The 22,571-nt window shown below is 39.7% G+C and overlaps 1 long non-coding RNA gene across 1 annotated transcript in view; it reads left to right on the forward strand.

Annotated features, from left to right (window-relative positions):
- The window catches only part of LOC136177624 (uncharacterized), a 169,196-nt gene that overhangs the window by 133,861 nt on the left and 12,764 nt on the right, over nucleotides 1-22,571 (forward strand). Inside the window, exon 5 of the long non-coding RNA XR_010665115.1 lies at nucleotides 3,304-3,388. This is a non-coding gene — a long non-coding RNA (uncharacterized lncRNA). The remainder of the gene's footprint in view (nucleotides 1-3,303; nucleotides 3,389-22,571) is intronic.

Genomic DNA, 22,571 nt, shown 5'->3' on the forward strand with positions numbered 1-22,571 from the left:
TTAGTTCATTCTTGTTAAATAAATGTTCATTTTTACCTCGGTTTTCATCAATTATTTCCTTGCTTAACAACTTTGAAAACACCCCAATTCCCCACTTGGATCACAAAGCCTCTGAACAAACTATAAATGCAAGTGATGACTCAGTGGAAAGCCAAAGGGGAGCATGACAGGACAGCTTTTAAATTAAGTCTCTGGCCCCAACTCTGGCAGCAGTATTGAACAGAATGCACGGTGTACCTTGAATTTATACGACACATCCAACCCCGCTGGTGTAATATTTATTTCAAAACAGCATTAAATATTCAGGGCACAAACTATTGGAGGAAAGTTTTACTAGCATCCTTAAATAATTCTAATGAAAATCTGTGGATAACGTAGGTAAACAGACATCAAATAATTTGTAAAAGAGGGGGCGACCTAAGGTGGAAAAGACTGATTTTGAAGTGTGTATAAAAAACATAATTGGTCATTTGGATTTATTTAGTCTTACACAGAAGCATTCATCCTCACTCACAGATGCAGAGGCATATGGCCGACCCGAGCAACAGCCATCTTTCCTCAAGAGTGATGTGTTTCCGCTCTCCCAGCTGCTTGGCATAGCACTCCGCCTAAAACTGCGCTCAGAGATGACAACAAATCAACCCTGAATCGGCTCTTAAGGGGCACCTCTTGTCACACAGCCTTCAAAGTGAGTGCTGAAAAGTCATTTTACTACTTTGAAAGTAATTCCAGGTCCATTAGGGCTAACCTTTTAAATTCCGACACTCAAAACAGATAACATTTCAAAAGTTTATTTTCTCTCTTTTCTTTTTCTCAGCCTCATGAGTCATAGGAGGCGGCAAACAACAAGCACTCAGCTTTGTAGATGATGTGTGACTCATAGTTTTGTTCGGTGATTTGCTTGATAATTACTTAGATATCCACCTGTGAGATGTCTTCTTATACACAGACGTGGTAGAGAAAACGAGCGTGTTGCACAGAAATGTCATGTAATATTCGCCAAGCAGCCTTTATTTCTCTTCTAAGTGACTGACACTTGTAGCTATAATTGGGTATGGTAACTAATAATGTTCTGTTACGTGTCAAGAACTTGCAAGGTAGAAAGGATAAAGAACAAAAAAATAGGTTTAACTGGTCTGGTATGAGCAGAGGCTTTGTTTGGCTATTGCTGTGTTACTGTAAGAATATAAAATACCCTTTTTACTAAAACATGAATGTGTTTCAAGCATCAATAAATAGTAGCAAAACCAAAGGACTGTTAAAAAGTCAACGACATAGTTCCCTTTAGTACCAATTAAACAGACCACAACATGATGATGCGGCCAATCCAAATACTACAGCATAACCGCTGCGTGTATTGACTTGAAAAAACGACATAATTACTCATGAATTGAACTATTCATTTTTAGGAGAATGAATATGATATTTTTTCGAAAATGAATATGTCAAAGTCTTGCTTCAAGAGACATTTTCAGCCTGGTCTCACACAACGTTCTTCCCCCCACACATATGAAAGTTTCTAAATTATTCACACACTCAGTGATTTAATAGCTCCATGATATATAAAATCGCTGTACCACCTCGGGGTTTAACCCATATGTTTGCAATGAATATGGATTTGAGACACACCTGACAGATTGAGGTTACACCTAGAGCTACAGCCGAGATAAAGAATCCTGAAAAAAAAACTCCAGTACAATTACCCCTATAGATCGACACTGTCACCGATGGAAATTTAGTTTGCACAATCGAGAATAGGACGCACTGTGCTATATGTTGATATAATATATGCAACTGATTGCATAAAATCCCTGGAGCAAGTCGGGAATACATTTACTGAAACACCTTTGCCAGGTTGAAATGAATAAAAACCCATTCTGTGTTCATACAAAGGTCTGCTTTTGATACCTTGTGGCTTGTGTCAATGTGCGTGTGCCAAGCCAGTCCCTGGAAAAACTCCATCCCCTCCAGCCACCAGCCTGGAGGCCTGTAACACTCTGAGTTTCATTAATAAGATATAGTGGGTTCATGCCACAGGGGTTCAGGGAGCACTCGCTCCACTTTAGGACTATAAACCTCCTGCTCTTCCCTGTGACCACTCGGCTGATGCTTGAAGGTAGCCCAGGGACGCTTGTGCCAGGTTTTGTCCTTGGTTATGTTATGAAACACCAGAATACACAGATGAGAGTTTGTGTGAAACTATGAGTTAAAAACATCTACAAGATGTTAAAAGGAGGCTAAATGAAATGAAAGGAAATGAATGTGTTTGTGATCAATCGGGCTGGACAAAGCAAGCAGAGTTCAAAGAAAAAATTATTCATAAGGAAATCGCTGAAATTCAATGAAAGACACAGAAAAAGAAAGTCAAAAAAGCACACCTATGTCCTTGGACGTACTGTACACACAACCGCACTTCAAAAGTGAACATGTGTGGCTTTGAATTAAAGCTTCTCATCACAACACCTGTTGGTTCGATATGCAAGTGTTTTTCTACAAAATTCATTCATACTGTATCTCTTCTCATCAGACAAAGTCAGGCAAAATCAATGTTACTCTTTTTCTACTGAGAATAAATTGCAAATAGCCTCCGCTTCTGTAAATGTGCAGAAAAACACCATCAGTTTGGAGGCTACCCAACAAGCTACACTGTTACCTCGAAGAAAGATCAATCGTCAAAGATGTAAACATGAATATATGAATGGACAAGTTGTAAACCTTTGTGCCTCCTGTGATATTTTTTTGTTTTGGTTTCAAACAACTGACCATGAAAGCTTTATCAAAGCGTTCTATACTAGACCACGCCAAAGCCCAAATAAAGCACTTTATTGTTGTTCATCAGCATGTAGATGAGAGGTAAATGTATTCATCTCATACCAGGAGAAGCTTGATCTGTATTCATACCCTCATTTGCATATTTCCCAATGATCTCTCTTTATCTACTCTCTCCCTATTCCTCTCTGTGTTTGTTTTATCACAAAGGACTGACAGAATTCACCCCCCCCTCCCAACTTATCACTTTCAAAAAGTAATATAGTTCTATAACCAGGGGGCTTGGAGTTTCTTTGATAGAGAACATGTTCATTAAAGTGGTCACATTTGAAGCCCAACATGTCTAGTGATTACAGAGTGATGGTGGTGACACAGTGTTACCTTTCATTTTAGTATCTATCTGAACAAATTTCCTCAGACATCTGTCAAGTCCAAAATGTTACATTAAAGCCAACTCAGGCACATTGATTAACACGCTGGGGTCTGATTTATGTGTCATCAGTTACATTTACTTCCCCTCTGTTCTCATTTTAGATCCCGGTTGAAAGAAATAAAACATTTTCTCAATGGGACGATTTCGCCAGTTGTGACCCAACCTCCCGTTAAACTCCACTCTGAGGTACAGTAAAGCCGTATCATACTTCATTCCTCATCTCTATTATACTTTATTTTAATTACATGCATCCAGGTGACACTACAGCACTCCCACAGCTCCCATATCAGTGTTTTTCTAACATATCTGATGCTCTGGATTCACATCAAACAATGCCGCTGTGCACTACAATAGGAGCTCCGCAACCACAGAGAATATATCTGATCCAATACATTATTCAACACTCGCTCCTATACATATTCACCAATCTGGAGTCAATTGAGCTGCAAGCCCGTACAATTGCAGAGATGTTCTCAGTCGAGCAAAAGAAAGAAATACAGGCCATAAGAGACAAGCAGCCGAGGACATTCAAACAGTGATAAAAATTCGATGAATCTGTTGCGTGAAATTGTATTCAGAAGATGTTTTTTCTTCTTTGTTGCTTTCCTTAAACTCCTAGCCGTGAAATATTTCCACTTTTCAAAGCTGTTAAAGATTCAGTTATGAAGTTTCCAAGGGCATTCATTATTATCCTTGAATGCATTCATCTTCTGGTACATTCTTTTCTTTGGCAGAACATTCACTGCTGTGTACAACACACAGTACAATGTGAACTGACTGAAAAGGCCCAACATGTTCCCGAAGCCAATGAATTGTCAGTTATGGGTCCTCTTTTTCATGACGGACGAGACTGCAGTGCACTTTAAATGAAAAGTCCCCACCTTAAAAAAAAAAAAAAAGATCCACTGACTGTAGTTTGTTCCCATTTTACACCCTCTACCTCACACTTGAAGTGGTGGCGTATGTGCGCTCCAATTCCCAGCATGAATCAATATACTTTGAGCCAAATGTCAACATTGGTTAGAGAGAGAGCAGCAGGCAGAGGAGACAAAAATACAGAGAAGTGCATTGATTCATTATATAAGGTGGTTTGTGACATTATATGGTGTATCTCTTGTCCGAAGTGTAAGACTGTGAAAGGGCATTCCAATTCATTTACAGACATGACAGGAAAACTTTTTTTTTTTTTTTTTTCAGGGATCATATAGCATCCATCTTTTCTTTCAAAGTGGCTGCTTTTTACTCGTATCTCGTATCCTACTGTGCTCCTGCTTATTGATCTCTCTGCATTCAGCAGACTCCATTAGTGCAGTCCTTACTTGTGGCAGCATGTTTTGTTTGATCAGTCATTAGCCACTAATCATTAATGCGCCTGAACATTTTCCTTTTATCTTACACACAGACTTATCTGAGGAGGCATTCGATTAGTTGGACCTGGCAAGGTTGAAGAATTTACGCCTCGTGTGATCAAAATGTATTATCATTCAAAAGTGCATTCCTGCCGTATAGATCTTGAGCAGGTTGAGCTATTGAAAGTCAATGAAATGCTTTTATTAAGTCAGGATGGAACAGAGGAAGGCTCTTTGTTCGTCTTATCAGCAGAGGATGTAATCCCTCTCATACATTGTGACTTTTTGCAAACCGTACTTCTAAGACAGACGATTGATTGGTACCATAACAAGCCTTCACTTCCTGCTTGTGCACAAGGTATTGCAGATCAGTCATGCATGGTTTCTTGGCTTGTGCTCCATATGTGTTGAATGTTTTTCTGTATTAATCAGTTAGCATACATACGAGGTGAGACAGACAGAGAGGAAGATGTGCTGATAATTAATTGGATCTCAGTTGTAGTTGACATTGACACAGTTATGCTCGGCATTAGTAATGTGATGTTTTACATCTGTAGCAGGATCATGCATGCATTATTGCATAATGTCTACATCTACCCCACCTTAATTGGATATGTCTCAAAATGACAGCAGTTGGAGCACCCCTGTTGTATGAAATACATTTACAAATTGCTCCTTTTAATGATTTTTCTCTCAGGCTATTTCTCCCTTTTGTTCTTCTCATTCTTCTCTACAAACGTGTTCCTTCCTCTGCAATCCTGTCCGTCTTTCCTATGCCTACTTTCATCATCCCTCTACCTCCCATCTCCAGATAGTTCCCAGATATTTACATCGCCATACTCTCCTTTTTTTCTTCATCACATCAATTTTAAGGAAAGTGCAGGCAGTGAGCAGAAACCTGCAGCCAGAGGTTATGTGATTGATAAATCCCTCCATGCCAGTGACAGAGGGCTCCTCAGCTTCAATCACAGTATTGATTGGCCAAAATTCCTGCTGGTGTTTATGCACAGGCACAGTTAGATTGCTGCAAAAAGCAGAAAAAGTCAAAAGTTTTGAATGAAGGAAAACATTGAAAACATCAAGCATTAATGTCAAAGGATAAAAATGTAACACTTAGCTGTCTATTCAAATGCCGCTCACGGAAACTGCCTGCTTGAGTCGTGGGCTGACTGTTGATAAGGGTGCAATCATAGCGCAATATGTTTGATGGAGCATCATTAATAAGGCCGCTGCAACTCAAAGAAGCTTTCCATAGTGATCCTTTATCAGAACAATTGCTACGTATCCATAAACTGGCATGTTAACAGAAAGCTCTCTGCTCCGCCACACAATGATAGGCTTTATGAGAAATTTAATAAGCCCCTATCCGTGTATTGCCCACATGCCTTATCGCTGCCAATAGAAAAATATCCATTTGGCCTCTGACATCTTCAGAATTATGAGCGCTTGCTATTTACGAGCCTGTCCCTATTCTTTTCCCCCTGCCACCAGCCAAGCGCACATCCTGACATATTGCTTCAGATTTTCAGAACCCTTTTTTCCCCTCCTCCTATTCTGAAAGGGCCAAATGTAAGCATTAGCCCCTCAGCCAGTTACGGCAAGGGCCGCTGAGTGGGATGCCTCTGATCTGGATCTGCTTTAGAGAGGAGGTTAATAATATCTTTGAGAGCAGTCGCTAGCAACAGGACCTGGCACAGTCCCTCCTTCTGATCAGTGCTTTGTGGGGGGCAGGGCTGGGGCGGGTTGAAGCGGCCACAAGCACGGGCAGGGAAGCAGCATTTACATACTCATGTGCCAAGAGCTGATATTTAATTACCCGCCTGCCAAGATGGTGGAATCACTTTGCGTGTTGTTCCATCACTGATCAGTGCCATCTCATGAGACTGCTGCCTTGCAGGGAGGGCCAAGGACACTGGCGACAGATTAGCACAGCAGGCAAGAGTGACTGGCGAGCACATGTGTATCTACCAAATACAGACCATTTTCTTAAGCCCTTATACAAGCTTCCTCTTCTATTCTTTTGGAATCATTGTCTTTGTTTCCTTCCTCTTATGTGTCACCTCCTATCCCCCCCACCCCCCCCCCCCCCCGTCCTAAAAAAAGTAATAAAGTAGTCATGTTTATTTTGAAAACAATTTCACAAGCCCTCCGTCATTGTCACTTTGTCAAATCAGGTCTCATTGTTTCTGTGTGACAGCAGCAGGTTTGAGCTCTTTGCCTTCAGGGCGGAGTCTCTTTGGATGAAAACATACATACACACTCGTACACAGTCATTTACACTCAAACACTCTCTTCACTCTGTCTTGCTCAGCTCCTTTGCTTTTGCAATGACGCACAGAGCAAAGTGCCAGAAATAGAACAGATCAGTTGCATTCACCCACAGTGCTTCCATTTTTAATGAATTCAACTGGGCAATATCAAACATTGTGTTTGAAGATTTCTAGCATTATTTTAGGAAGGTTGGTAGTTGTATCAGGGTTCAGGCTCACATAGTAACCATAGACTGTATAAAGGATGGGTATAGTCCTAGTGACGTCATCCATTTGTTTCTGAAGAGGCTTCTGAAGCCAAAACAATTACGGTCACAATATTGGAAATGCAAATTCTACCTTACTTTTGATTTCACCCAGGCAAAGAGGTTGAGTTAAGGCGGGCCTTAAGGCCTCCTGGCAAACAGCTACAACTCATCCACCTGTCAGTCAACTTCACCGTCCCTCCAATTTCTCAAATATATAAATAACTTTTAGGCTTTCTAAAATCTAAACTGATAAATACAAATAGTTGTTACCCCTCTACAGTGTGTAAGAATAAAGAAATCAGCTTTACCCGTTGTTGTTGTGGACACTTAAGGAACTGCTGTTTTTTGGTCTTTCTCATTGGCTACATTTCACTGACATCAGTCATGATAAAAATAATGTGATAAGGAGTTTAAAAGGTAAAAAGGCCAGCAATCTTAACTTCAGAGAAGCTCAACTAACTTAAAGTTGTTCCATATCTAGATATTGGTTATCCCATACACACTGATTTTGATATTAAGCCTTGTACATCAACAAAACAACCATCCATGAAAAAAAGAGATAGAACATTTTTAACAGGAAAGGGAAATTGGATTGTCACACCTGAACGAGTACTTGCTGTAGTCTCACTTGAGTTAACAACTCTTAAAATGATTTAATTCTTTGATTTAACTGTAAATGTTAACCACTAAGTCCCATTCTGTGTTCAATCAAAAACACAGTGGCAGAATCCACTTACCATCTATTGTTTAGGATTGTACAAAGTAAAATTATGCTTCTAGTCCCATTAAGAAATCACAATGCCAAGCTGAATAAATGAAACAATGGGAAAAGGAGCACAGTCACTGTCAGAAAGTGCCACTTCAAAAGAAACCATTAAAATACTGTCTGTGTTGTAATGCTTTATTCATAGAAAAAAAGAGTTCTCTTCCCCAACAAAAAAGTATTTTATCCAAACAACTTTTGTACAAAACTCAACTTATTTTTTCTTTTAGTCCCAGATAAAAATGTAATGTCTTTTTGGGATTATTAAGAGAATTATCTCCCTTTAATTTCAAGCTATTCTTTTCTTTTGATTCTCCCAAAATCTCTCTGAATTTTTGCTTACAAGTTGGCAAGAATCAGGAACAGGGGCTGAACAAAAATGATTTGTGAACTTCTGCCAAGTTTTAAAAAAAAGGACTTTCAAGACTTTAGGACTCAATTTTAAAACCAAGCCTGTGCCATTTTTTTATTTTCCTTTTAGCATAAAAAATTACAGTCTTGATATATTCAAATACTAATCCTACTACTTCTGTAAAAAACATTATTGATTCAGAAGTGACAAACTCGGGTGTTGAAAAAACAAGTGTCCACTTGAGGCTGGCTCCAAAAGACCTGAAAATGTAAATTTTGACAGCAGAAACAAACATGTTTACAGCCTGGTACAAAAAACATTTCATTTTGAATAACTCATGTCCCAACTTGCATGCATATGTGGAATAATTTTTTTTTAACTCACTTTTTTTAATATTATGAAGGATAAGAGTTATTCATAGTTGTATTATTGACTGACTGCAAAAAGGACACGCTGTAGCTGTTTGAAAGGAGGCTTAAGGTCTGCATCAGCTCTGGTCTAGGTCAGGTTTAAACAGCATTTCCAATAATGTGACTGCCATCGCTCGGTTTTAAAAAAGCACTTCAAAAACCAATGTGATGTCACTGAGAATATGTCTATATTTTTTTCCAAGACTAGAGGCTTTTTTACTCCACCTTTTCTCAGGTGTCAAGCCATATCACCGGCAGTGAGGCACAGAGGGTCAAAGTTTGTAACCGTGCAATAAAATCCTGACAAGAAGCAAGAGCACTGAGGTCACCTGTTGGGTTTGAAGGGTGAGGAGGGTGAGAGGAAGTCAAGCTGACATTGACATCTTGAGCCTCATTAAACCAAGGGGAATGACAGTAATGGCTTCCTGAAGTCAACATGAAGATTCAATCAAGAGCATTTTAAATTAGCAATTAAATGTAGATGTAAGCAGAACTGGATGTAATGTGACGGATGAGTTCGGTCCAGAACCAGACGCAGGTTCATACTGGTCTGAATTTAAAATGAGATTTGAGATGGAAATGCAAAGTGCCTGGGGAATTGTCCACATGAATCGCCGTTTATTAAGAGCAAATTAAAAAGCTGTCATTAATATACAAAGTGTATTCTCTTGAGCTTTCATTCATTTTAAATTATCATATTTCATTTATTTCATAAATGTAATTTAGTGTATTCTCGTAGCAAAAACAACAACAACAACAACCCCCGCAAGCAGGGCTTTTAACGTGTAAAACTCATTCGATTTTCATCATGCTGTAAAAGTCTCCAAAGTACTTCTTTCCTTTATTTTCTTTACTTGACCTGTCAGTTTCTTTTAAGCAAGCAGAACAAATAGTGTTGACCTCGACATAACAGCACACCTGCACATTTCTCAGGGTAGCAAAAGGTTTTTCATGCTTCGGCAAAAACATCTTAAAATTGCCGGTTTCGGAATAAAGTGTGGTATTGCACCACTTCTGTAAAAGGGCTCTTTTTTTATTTTCCGTTTAAAGTACATGAAAGCACACAACATGAGGAAATAGATAAAACCCACAAGTTAACGTTGTACCACTTTTACACTTTCAAGTCTTCCTTAAAGGGTAATTTAACAGGAACACACAAATAGAATAATACTGCTGCCCCTTCTGTGATGCTTTTATGGAACACTTTTCTCTCTGAAGCCCTCAAACTGATGTTGTAGGGCTTCTTGAACCTTTGACACATGGTGAAAAACATGTTGTAACATCTCTAATTTCATTGTGGAGCAAAGCGAGAGAAGTACAACAGCAGTGTTCCTGATGTTACGAATTTGATTTTACACATTGGTCACATCATAATCTATATTTCTTTGCTGATCATATTTCCCTTGGTGGGACATAATGCATTCTTTTATGTGGGTTCCCCCTAATATGTTTGGAGGGAAAAAAGTTTGAAACATCAGTGTATTGACTTTAAAACCCACAAGAATCGAACACTACTGCTAATTGATTTTTACATTGTGTTTATTACACCACTCAGCATTTTAGATGGGCATTTATGTAAAGTCTCTGTATACATAGATATCAGGATGTTTGTCCAACTCCATTACTCTGCTGTTTTCTGTTACTTCTCCTGCACAAACGTGAGTAGGCAGATCTGACGGGGCCGGACTGAGCTGGCAGCTAGCCTGTGTGTCTTAGTTAAAGGGCAGCCTGTGCATAATGCTGGCGCGGCTGAGTATCAGGGTCTATAATCTCTTCTGGAGCAGTGTCATCATGGCGGGGTCAGAGTCCCCTCTCCCCGGCACGGAGGAAAGAGGAGAGCGGAGCGGAGCTGACAGTCTGGACACCATAGGCCAGGCTCAGTGGAGCTGCAGGCCATGCAGGCACAAGGACAAATGACATATTGCAGCACACATTAGCATTTTTACTCCAGCATAGTATTTTAGACTTAAAAATGATAGCAATCTCCCCACAGGCATGTGATTGGTGCCTCAGAATTATGTTAGAATTAATAGCATTGTGTGCTTGAGGGAAGATTTTCTATAAGGCCATGACGGCTAACTAAGCATGGTGACAGGCACTTTTTAAGTATTAAGAAGAATCAGTAAACTCCTGCTATACTAAATATTAGGTGTGCCTATTGTGATTGTTAAACCACTGCTTAGGTTGGCATTGAAACAGCTACCGTAACACAGCTTAGTTTAACACTTAGCTCAGCGCAACCATTCTAGAAATAGAAATGCAACAACCGCAGATGTTCTAACAATGTCGAGAAAACGGCCCCCGGATGCCATATTTGTGTATTCTCTTCTTCAGATGATTGCACCAATAAGCTGAGGGTGCAATCCACCATGCAGAGGGGGGAAATATTCACATGCATGCTTCAACATATGCTGCCTGCTCATGCACTCCAATAAAACTCCCCTTTTTGCAAGTCAACAGTTCAAACTGTCGCTGCTAGAGCTGCTTGTTTTTTATTCGTACACTAACTCATCGTTCTCCTCCTTGAGAGAGCCTGCTTCTTAAAATATTCATCCCCTCTTACTTTTAAACTAACTTTTTGTCAAGAGAACAATTTTCAGAGCCTTCTTTTTCTAGTGTCTCTCTCTCTCTCTCTCTCTCTCTCTCTCTCTCTCTGTCTTCTGTGTGGACTGTTTTGTTTGCCCCTCCAGACTTCAGCTTTTTTGTTGTTCTTATCTGGGTCAGTTTGTGAGAGGAGTTTTCTCCTCTTGTTTTCTTTCTTTCCTTTATTTTATTTCCACCCAAAACAAAAAGGGGGCTACGTCTATTCCTGGCGCTACACCAGTAACAGGGGTTGTCCTCCTTTCATTGTGCTAGGTGACATAAATATTGCAAACAAGTGCGGGAAATGAATTAGTGCTATTTTTCCACATGAAAAGGCCCTGTCACTTTCTTTATACACGTGTGCACCTGATTTTCCCGCGCTCCTTTACTCCCTCCCGCTCCCTCTTATTTCTTTTTTTCTTCAACCTCAGCATTACAAAATGAATGATGAATGTTTTATTTAATTATTTCCTGTTCCCATAGTTTCCGTCAGGTGTACACGGGAGGCATTTTGACATGTGACATTCCCCCAGGGTGGTGCGGAGGAATCAAGCATAGCAGAGAAGATTAACGCTTGCATGTTTTGTATAATGCCTCTAAACCCTGGAAGGTGAAGGCAGAAGGTCACAGTTGTGTACTGAATAATATAAAACATGCTTGCCATTGTCGAGGATTAAGGCCTGTCCCATGGAATTATATTAGCAGCCATAGTTGAATATACTATTTGATGTCTCAAACACAGAGACCATAGCCATAAGGTTAACAGAATAAGCTAGTCAGTCTTCGTGATATTTTCATATAGTGAAAGTGATAAAAGCTCCATTGAAGCTTTTCAGAGAGTTAATTCTTAATGGCATTTCAATCAAGGGAATTGAAAACTGATTTAAAAACAGTTTTATCATCAGGCACGGTAATAACTTAAAACCTATCCAGATGTCTAGGATTACCTTAATGAAAGGTCAACCTTCAAGGTCAAACTAATTTTGATTAATTCCACTCTTATATCCGTGTTTTACCTGTGCTGTAGTTGATCAAACTCAACTCCAATCCAACGCCTCTGCACGGCGCCCTAAACCCGTGGTGACGCCGTCCAATTGATTGTGCTTATCTTTTTTTTGTTTTCTGCCCTCACTCCCAACACCTCCTCCTTTATTGCCTGATTGCTTTGCCTCACTTGATAGCTTCTGTGTACGTCAATATTTTTAGTCAGAGATTAATTTCACCCCCGAATCTGGGCATCGGAAAGCTCTAAGCAATCAGATAACATTTATAAAGCCATGCTTGACCCTGAACGTGGAAGATGAAGGGAGAGAGGACAGGGAAGTTAGGGAAGAGGGGGGGTGCTGGGGCATTATTGAATCTCACAGCTCATCACATTCACCTTTTCAAGCGGGATTCTCATCCTCTGGTTTGATAGCATGACCCCGTCGTCCATGCTAACTCATTACAGCCACAATTCCAACATGTCCGGCCCTAAACTTCTTGTCGATCAGATCTCTGAGCTCTCACCTCCCTCCCCTCCCTCCCTCCCTCCCTTCCTCCAGCGGCTACTATTTCACCTCCATTTCCCACCTATCAGCATGATGTTGACTCCTCCTGTTTCAGGGAGCATACGGACAACAGCACGGTAATCCTTCGCTAAGACTGCATGGTCAATCATATTAAATCCTAATACTTTCAAGGTGACCGTGGGCATGGATTTCAGTGGGCATATGGTCCCGATTTTAAGCCTTAAAGCAGCAACGTGAAAGAAGAAGAGGGAGGATTTTATCTTTTCATTAAATTTACATCGACACTGTTTATTTAATTTAAGCTGACACTCGTTGTGAATATGTTTCTACCTCCCTCAGACTGATAGCTCATGTCCAGGCCTCTGTTCCCTGTGATTCTGCCTTTTTATTTATTATTTTCCTAATCATGCAGCTCATATTCACTCATAGATCACACAATGAGCCTATTGACAGAAAACAATAAGCCAATAAATGAACACTTCTTTCTAACCTCAATTAGTTTGCTTTGAAATTGAGATATTCCTCAATTAGGCCTTTATTTGTCAACCAGGAGGGGGATAAATGGGATTTCAAAGACACCTATGATAACAAGAGAGTGCATTTCCAAATGCTACCCTGTGAAATGTTGCATAGGAGAGTAAAGAATGCTCCTATTATCCCTCGTTGTGTCATTTTTTATGACTGCAAAGTGTTGTTCCTGCACTTAAGCCAACAAAAATGCTATATGACACTGCTGAGAAATATTGATTGCAGAGGCACCTATACATCATATACTTTCATTATTGACTGTTTTGTTCTAGGAGAATTGTCCATATTTGTGGTGTGAGACCCAGTGTGGGGTCTTTATCCCATCGCTGTGCGGATGATTGAGGTGTTTTTCTGTTCATTGTTCAGCTGCAGCGCCGGCGTCTATATTGGTCGTGACTTAGATGATATGGTGTTGCACAAACGCGCTGTACCGTAGCTGTATTCATTGATTTCTGAACATGATTTATGCTCATTCTGCCTCATATGATCATAAGGAGACACTTGAACATTTGCAGCCTTTCAGGTTGGTGAAATAGTCCTCCTGGCAAGCTGCAAAGCTTGGTGTTATTCATGTATTACTCTAGTCTGTGCTAGTGTTGCCAGGCAAAATTGGATCAAGTATTTTTTCACACTATAATTCTTCCATTGAATTCCTCATGTATTTTGTAAAAGATGGAAATAGTCATTTACGTCATCTGGAAATTACTGAACCATTAGTGTTTCTGCAGCTTTGAAAAAACACTCCAAAGATACAGATAGAGATTAAGAATATACTTAAGAGATAAATGATCCCTGTTTTATTGTTCACTGTACTGCAGAAGCACTGCAAAATCTCCTACAACATGAGCAGATATGGCCGGTGGTGAATCAATAAGCAGTTGAACACATCAGAATGCTGTCCCACTTAAAATCAATTGATGGCCTATAAAGGCCACTACACAGAGCTTCCAATGTATAACAATCCCCAGTCAACTTTATAATCAATCAGATTTTTGCAATTGGAAGCAATGACCATTGAGGTGCCGCCGTTTGTTGCCCCAACCAAACCGCATTAGAGGAATTGAGTCGACAGGCTCAAAAATGCATTATTCCAAACTATCGACGTCCAGCTGACAACCGGGCCAGAGGCTACGATTTCACACCATCCAGCATCATACAGGTCTGCTGCGGCTGTATTGATCAGTTTCATGTGCTGCAGCTTGTTAAATGTGAACACCTACGGATGACAACCGAGATCACTTGTATCCCAGTGTGAAAAAAAATACTGGTACTCCTATTTCTGTGCCAAAGATTATAATGAATGTGATCGGATTTAGCTGTTCTGCACAGACACTCAGACGGTCTTCAGCATAATTATTTTTAATTTCTCAATATAAAAAAAAAACACCAATCTCTCATGAAAAACAACATAAGAAAAGACTGAGATATCTCAAAAGGGAGCCCGAACAGAAAGATGAATCAAGATGAAAAGCTTTGCCCTTTTAACCCACACATCAAGCAAACAAGTTAAACCAACGCATTTCCACATACCTCGTCACTTACAGGAGTAGATCCACTCAACTGAAGACTATACAGTAATCTGTGAGATAAACATATACATTATCTCCAGCATATACAGTATATTTAAATACTGTTACTTCTTTATCACCATCAAAGAAATCATTCACCATTTGCCCTTTGAAGTGTTATTGTCTCAGTGGCATTACTAACCCTCTATAGTACATTCTAGTTAAAGACATGTTGGTCTCCCAAACACCTTAACATGCTTAAAAATGTAATCTGAAAAACTTTCACCCCTCTAGTCGATTACATTTGACATTGTTTTCGGTATCCTACTCTTTGGTATTTTTCACTTAACAAGATTTTTTTTTAAAATGAATGGCTGACTGACATCCATCAGCGGCGGAAATTATTCTTTTGGTAGCTAGATAATTAACAGGCATTTATTAGGTGTTTAATTTCATTAATTAGTCTCAACTGTGAGCTGTTAGAACGGTTTCCAGAACTAATGCAGGGTTAAGACAGCGTAAATAACTGAATAGGGGACAATTAAAATGGCTACTTATGCACGCAGTCCTGTAATTCTTCAAAAATGGATCAGAGATGATTGCAGAGGTGCGCTGAAGTTCGCTTTTAGGATCCTCATGAGACCTTTTAATCATACCAGCACACACACACACACACACACACACACACACACACACACACACACACACACACACACACACACACACACCCCAGTACTAATAGAATAATCTACAGCAGCGAGAAGATGACTGATCGACTTTCCCATCCACCCATCAGGCTTTTACAACAGCACATAACTCAGAAATCACTCACACACACACACTGCATAAATAGGGGATATGCATGCTTATGATGCATTAGACAACCATTAATGATTACTGACCTACGGTGATTAAGATATCTCGAAGACTGATGACTCATCATACGGATGTATGATTGATTAAGTAGTTGAGATCAGTACATTGTTTGGCACTAAAACATACACTTTATGTTGATATATTAAATGGTATATGATTAAGTAGGATAAATTGTGATGTAAGTAGGATATTGGCAAAAGAGTATAGAATTATTTTTTAACTCATCACAGATTACTCATCCATGTAGTTTAGCATAGTCATGGTACAAAACTGGTACCTTTTTCTGCCTCTTACTGCTGTTTTGGTGTGTATTTTTGTTCTCCAAGTAGTTGAGTATATGCTTCCAGAGTTTAATCCAAATTGCCATCACTCAAGTGCCTTGAATGCATCACACTGAGAAGCCAACAATGCCCTGCAGCAGCAAACTATAGCAATAGAAAACCGAGAGCTTTAGAATCACACAGTTGGCAGCGTACCCTCTACCACTATGACTGGGCCCGCTCTCTCACTCTGAAACATAAGATTGATGTGTTCATTTAACATTAGCCTCCAGCAGCCACAAAGAGGATAAGCACCTGGGCTTCCAAAAATACCTCCTTTTCAGATTATGTGAGGAAGAGAAAATCAGATGAGTGAAATTACACTCCAAATGGAAGCCCATTCATAATGCCCCGTGCTTCTTGCCAGCCATCCACTGTGCTCACTGCAATGCCTGGCTTGCTCCAGAAATATTGATATTCATATGGAAATGCTACCCTTTATTAACATAATAACATAAACAAATTGGGGATTTGATTTAGGTCCAAGGAAAAAGGCGGTGGGGCACTTTTGGCAAGCCCACCAGTCAACAGCTGTGTGTCTCAACCCAGCATGATGGATGCTACTGCTTCCGCTTCAGGAGCTGTATTTTGTGTCTTAAAGAGAACATGTATATATTATATAATTGCGGTTTCCTGTGGGGTGAAAGGTGTGCTTATGTCTATAAGCTTGTTGTCATAGTAACAGTGGCAGGCAGGGCTTACACCGTTTCTACTCTTCTTTTATAATCTAAGAAAAATACCCCCTGGGAATCAAAAAAGCCAACAATTAACCGAGCTGCGTCAGCTTTTTAAAATGAGATGTTGATGAAATAGTATCACAGAGAAAAAAAACCTTTTTAATGTAAGGATTTACATTTATACAGATAATCCTTCTTTAACATAATTTCATTTACATTATGAATACGTGTGTGTGTGTTGAAAAAACATGCATATTTCACAGACTGTAGCACATAAAATACATTCACAATTGTTCAAAAAGCATACAAGTAACCTATATTTTGCAGCATAACCGTGGTTTCCAGTCACTGCCGATGAGTTGGCTGGTAAAGGTCACACACTTTAAATAGATCCCATCTTGTACGGGCAAATGGCTGTACAAGATTAAAAAAACAGTCTAATGAGTCTAGTGTCACTCCCTCAAACAGCATGTTTTTATCTTTTTATGGTGATATTACCCAGCCTCCGTGTCCCCTCTCATCACTCAGCGCTTCTCTCCATGAAAGTGAGACGGAAAGAATGGGGATGCGGTCAGTCAGTCATGTCTAAGAAGACCTTGGAGGACCAGAGAGCTTTACCGCCAGGACTCGACAGAATACACCTGATAGATTGGTTCACCCAGAAGACAAGCTCAGGAAAAAAAAAAAAAAAAAAAAAGGCAGACACCGTGACCACACCTGGGACGTTGATTCACACCGGAATATCATTAGTCTGTTCCTCTTGGGGACAAGCGCTAATAGGTCCATTTCACAGTAAAACAACTGAAGGAGAAGAGTAGATGACATCAAGCTAAATTCAGAGGGAGAACGCAGTTAGGATTTGTGGGAAAAAAAAAAACATGAAATGAAATGTAATCTCAGTGAGGATGACCTCCAGGAGGAACATGTCTTCTATGGCAATGGCATGATAAATGTGCAGTCCCACTGTTACAGGGAATAAATTAGAATAGATCACAGGGTGCTCATACTATTGCTCTGTGTTAGCCCTGTGTCATACCGATTGCTGGAGAGTGATCAATCAGCCACGTATTTGCCTGAAACAGACGTATTTAACAGACATTTGGACTACATAAAAATGTCTTATTTAATGCAGATATTGTCTTCCTTATGGGATAATCCCTACTAGATATTTACGTTTAATTGCGAAATTAATTTAAAAGAATTGTGAAAATTGGTCATCACAAATACCAAGGGCCAAAAGTAATGTCTTCAAATTGCTACTTTCTTCAAACCAACAGTTAAAACCACATTGGAATCGAATTGAATTAAAGCAAGGAACATGAAAACATGAAGGGTTCATTTTAGCACAGGTGGCCTAGCTCATGCCCCATGAATGGAGGTAATAGTCCTCCAAGTGGGTCAGCCAGGTGCAAATCAGACATGGAGCTTCTTTCCCGTATGCCATTCTCCACTCTCTCTCTCCCCAATGTCCTACTCCATCCACTGTCCTAGCCGAGTAAAGGTATAAAAGCCCCGAAAATACATCTTGAAAAAACAGTTAATGGAACATAAAAATATTTGCTGATAAATTGTTGCAGCTCTGACCTCTGACCAACATCCCCAAACCCATCAGTATTCTCTCTGTGAAGTAGGAACCTCTGCATGTTTGATTGAATAGCAATTGAGCTTAATTATTAGATTTGTTTTGTGTGATTGCAGGTCGCCTCACTGACTGGGTTATCCTGGTCCCAGTGTGTTTTAACTTGAAATAATGACAAAGAATTGAAACTGTCTAGATTTTGACTCTTCAAAGACGGATCATTTCTGTTAGAAAAATTTGAAATGACATCAGTGACTTTGTAGTCGAGCCACCCCGCAGCTCGCTCTGTGTCCCCATCACTCCTTGCATACGATCATTCCACGGCCATCAAACAGGCGCCAACAGACGCAATTCCATCTGCCCGACGCGAAGGACAAATCACAGGGGCGCGCTTGATTCATGTGCCCTCTGGTGAGAGAAGCCCCTGCTGTTCTGCCGTTTATCCTGAAATCTTCTCTGTGTCATGAGCTCCAGGGGTTCCTCTCCTTTTTTTTTTTCTTCACTCAGCAGTCCCTTTGGCATCTAATTGAAGGAGGAATCAAGGGATCACATTTGCTAATTAGTCTGATTTTAGCATGTTCCTTATAATCCAAGCTAACGCGACGCTGCTTGGCTTAACCAGCAGCTAAATGACCTGAGAGGTAGGAGGTATTAATTGCAATCTCTTAGTTATACATCTTAATTAACCCCCACCTGACCGAGCATCACCAGGAAAATTTAACCTTTGTATAATAAGAATGAATTATAGCTCAAATATTTCTGTTTTGGTCCTGACAGTGAGCACATCTTCCAATTAATCTGGAAATACATGCGTCATAGTAATAAATAAAACAGCAGGAGAGGGTTTACTTCATCCAAAAGGATTACACTGCAATGATTACAAATAGGTAGGAAAAAACTAATTTGGATAATAAAGTGAATTATCTCTTAATCTGTCTGATTACTTTGTAATAATGCGTGAAACAAACTTTTTCTATCACAAAATGCAAAACATATTTAGTATTCAGTGTTTTCTCTAGACCAAAGAAAGCATGGTTGCAGAAAGACAGATTGTGCAGCGCTTTAATTTGTTGTCGTAGCAATCAAATATGTGTTTAAATCTCTTCATGTATTCCTGTTGAGCGCCCATGATATATTTAGATGTAAAGGGTGTGTGTACTTCTCGAGCGAAAGGGCCTGCCCCGATGAAGTTTCAGCACAACACTTATTACTCCAGTAAGAAGTTGGCAACACGAGAGGCAGTTCGTTACAGATTTGGAGGATAATCAAAGGGCCAGAGAGATTAAGGCTCCTCTAACCTGACCTCATTATTCCAGACAAGCAAGACGAGCCTGTAAAATTTAGGAGGCGAACAAACATAGTATGCTGTGAGATTGCTAAAGAGCTGTTTCCTCATGCAGCTGCGTGAACAGGTCAGCGCCCCTGTCAGAACATAACGTGCAGACTAGTATTCAGGAAGACGATATGAGGTCCTCTTGACATGTCTGATGGATCTTTGTTATTCCCTGAATGTTTGATTACTCTACCCTCAGTTGGATAACAGTGCTGCATGTTATCGAAGCCTCTGTAAGTTTACACCTGAAGATTCATTATGTGCTGCAAGATAACATTTTAAAACAGCTTTGTCAGGCTAAGTGACAGGCATCACATGTTCGTTTGTTTTTTCTTTCTTGGACACAGGTGTATGGCTGTAATGTATTACTAAACATTGGAAATAAGAACTCAAAAACTTTTTCAAATGAGAAAAGACAGCAAACAATGAAAATGAATGCATCTGTGGGCGAATAAACGAGGAACGGGAGAACAGAATGACTTATGTGGTTCCAGGGGATAAAATGCAAAGGCTTCATGAGATAAAGGGAGTTTGTTTTCAGAAAGGGCTAAGCCTCTAGATATAAGTAAATCAAAACACTGCTGAAGGCAACATGCAGAGGCTCCAAAAAACTTTCAAATATTAAAAATCTTCCAACAACAATATGAGTAAACAGAAGGTACTGTTGTCAGGTGAAGTGATTCTGGGACCCAAAAGGGGAAACATATAGTTATAGTTCAAAGTTATATATTATAAAACTCAGAAAACCAAGAAGAAAAACAAGCCAGTCTTTGCCTCATACAAAGGATGATCCTGAGACAGGGAGAGCAAAGGTTAGTTTCGCAGGTCAACAAACATGAAGTCCAAAACTTCAGACTTAGCCTTGCCGTCACACAAAGTGAACTGAACATTCAGGCAAAGAGTGGTGTTAGAGCCGGGTTTATATTCGGCAGGGGCTTATTGAGTGGATGGGTCCTGAGAGTGCTGCGGGAATGGCAGCAGGAGTGTGATTGAGTGACACAACCAGATACAGAGAAACAAAAAAAGGAAACTACATCACACACTAGGGAGGGGTAAAACACTGGAACACTAGGAAAGAGGAGGAGACACAGCCCAGATTATGACAACTTTATGAAGTTAAATCTGCAGTTTTTACTTTGCTTCCCATTACTTTTCTTTACTTTCTTTCATCACGTCATCAGTGAAAAATAAGGCATTGGTATTCATTAATAGCAATCTGTAAAATAACTTTTTAAATTCTTTAATCAAAAACAGCTGTTTTAACGCTCATTGAAGGCCACCAGTCTGTATTGACAAAAACAGACATTTCAACATATGCAGAACAAGAGATTTGCTTGATAACCACCACCATGATTGGTCAGTTTGATTGTGTTATTGTCAGTAGCCACTTTAAACATCAACGTAAGATAACCTTTTTAATTAATATTCTGAGTTATAGCATTGACTACTTCACATTAACTGACATCTTAAAGATGTTAATTTACCAGATTTATCCTGATAGCTTCACCACACATGACACAAATGAACAACGTCAAACTTCTGCACTTCACATGTAATACAGAGCATGTGGGGCTCCAAAAGTACACATGGCATACGTTTAATCATTTATAGAGTCATATATCGTGTAAGTGTTGGCATGCAAGTGGAGATGATACTCAACCACATGTCTCTGCAAACTTGCAATTGTTGGTGATAGTTTGAATTATTCACATGCCTCCATTGCAGCAGGGATTTATAGTTCAACCCATATTAGCATGCATACTGTACGACCTGCTTATGTGTCCTTGAGCAGGACACTGAATCTCAACCAAGGGCCACTTTTCTCTAACTGAGGCCAGTCTCTAAAACCCTCCTGCTGGGAGAAAGTGGAAGGAGGTCAATAAACTATCGCTTTATTTTTATGAAAGTTGCCCGGGGCTTTTGCTCTGGCTACTTGTTTTCAGCATCAGTTGTGATGGAATGTGTGCTTGGTTGCTCACATTTCTCTCGTGTGTACCAGCAGTATGCATGTCCCCAAGTTCCCAACATAAATGCTTTAATCAATCTCCTCTCTATTGCTGCAGACCTTTTTTTCGCTTAAAGAGAGCATAAACACACAGTGTTGCCTGCCAGCGTTTAGCAAGTAGCTGATTTGAAAGATGTTGAAAAGTGGAGTGGAGTGGAGAGTTAGAGGGCATTACAGGGCTGTGTCTGTAAAAACAGATCACTGCTCAGGGACGGTAACACTTTTTCAATAGTAGAGCACAAAACAACAGCGCTGGCAACACTTTTTGATGTCAGGCCAGTTTCCTCTCACAGGAGGACAGTGAGGATTTTTGAGTGTACTGAAATAGTGAATGCAGTGTTTTCTTTCAAGGAAAAATGCTTTTTGTTTTTTTATGTTGAGCTGAACAGTCAAATCTAAAAAAAAAAAAAAGAAGTGTTATCCCAAACAAGTCCTTCATACTTTTATATGCATCTATATTACTGTTCTTTATTTGTAGTATGACGTAGAAATGTGATTTAATTAATACATGGACTAAATTGCCTAAATTGCCTTGATTAACAAGTGGTAATGTTAAATGATGTTTGTGGCAGCACATCAGACAGCTAAAGTGCCCTGGTTTTAATTTTCATGAGTCATACCTTTGACGTGTTGCCTTGTAGAAAGCTTTTATTATCCAGTGTTGTTGAAATGATTCTTAATGACACCTGAAACTGGAATGGATTGCACTCGTGACCACTGTATTTCAAAGGAGAAAAAAAGAACAAATGTGTTTTTTCAAAGATACAGGACAGAACGTAATGGGCTTGCATACTTACAAATAGTATCTTTTATTAAGCTCATTTTTGCTCATGTGTTTTAGAGCACAAATGGAGGATGCATGAATGTGTGTGTTTGTGTTTTTTCACACAATTTTTTTTGTGTGTCTTCTTCTCGAGCTGAACATTCTATTTCCTTCACACTTATTTCCTCTGTCAGCTCGGGTTTTCAAAGTTCCTATTTTTCTCGGCATGGAGGTACACATATGCACACATTTGAGTGTCTTGATGTTTGTACATGTTGAAACGAGAACCCCTTG

The sequence above is a fragment of the Labrus bergylta genome, chromosome 23, assembly GCF_963930695.1.
Source record: "Labrus bergylta chromosome 23, fLabBer1.1, whole genome shotgun sequence".
In the NCBI taxonomy this organism is placed as follows: Eukaryota; Metazoa; Chordata; class Actinopteri; order Labriformes; family Labridae; genus Labrus; species Labrus bergylta.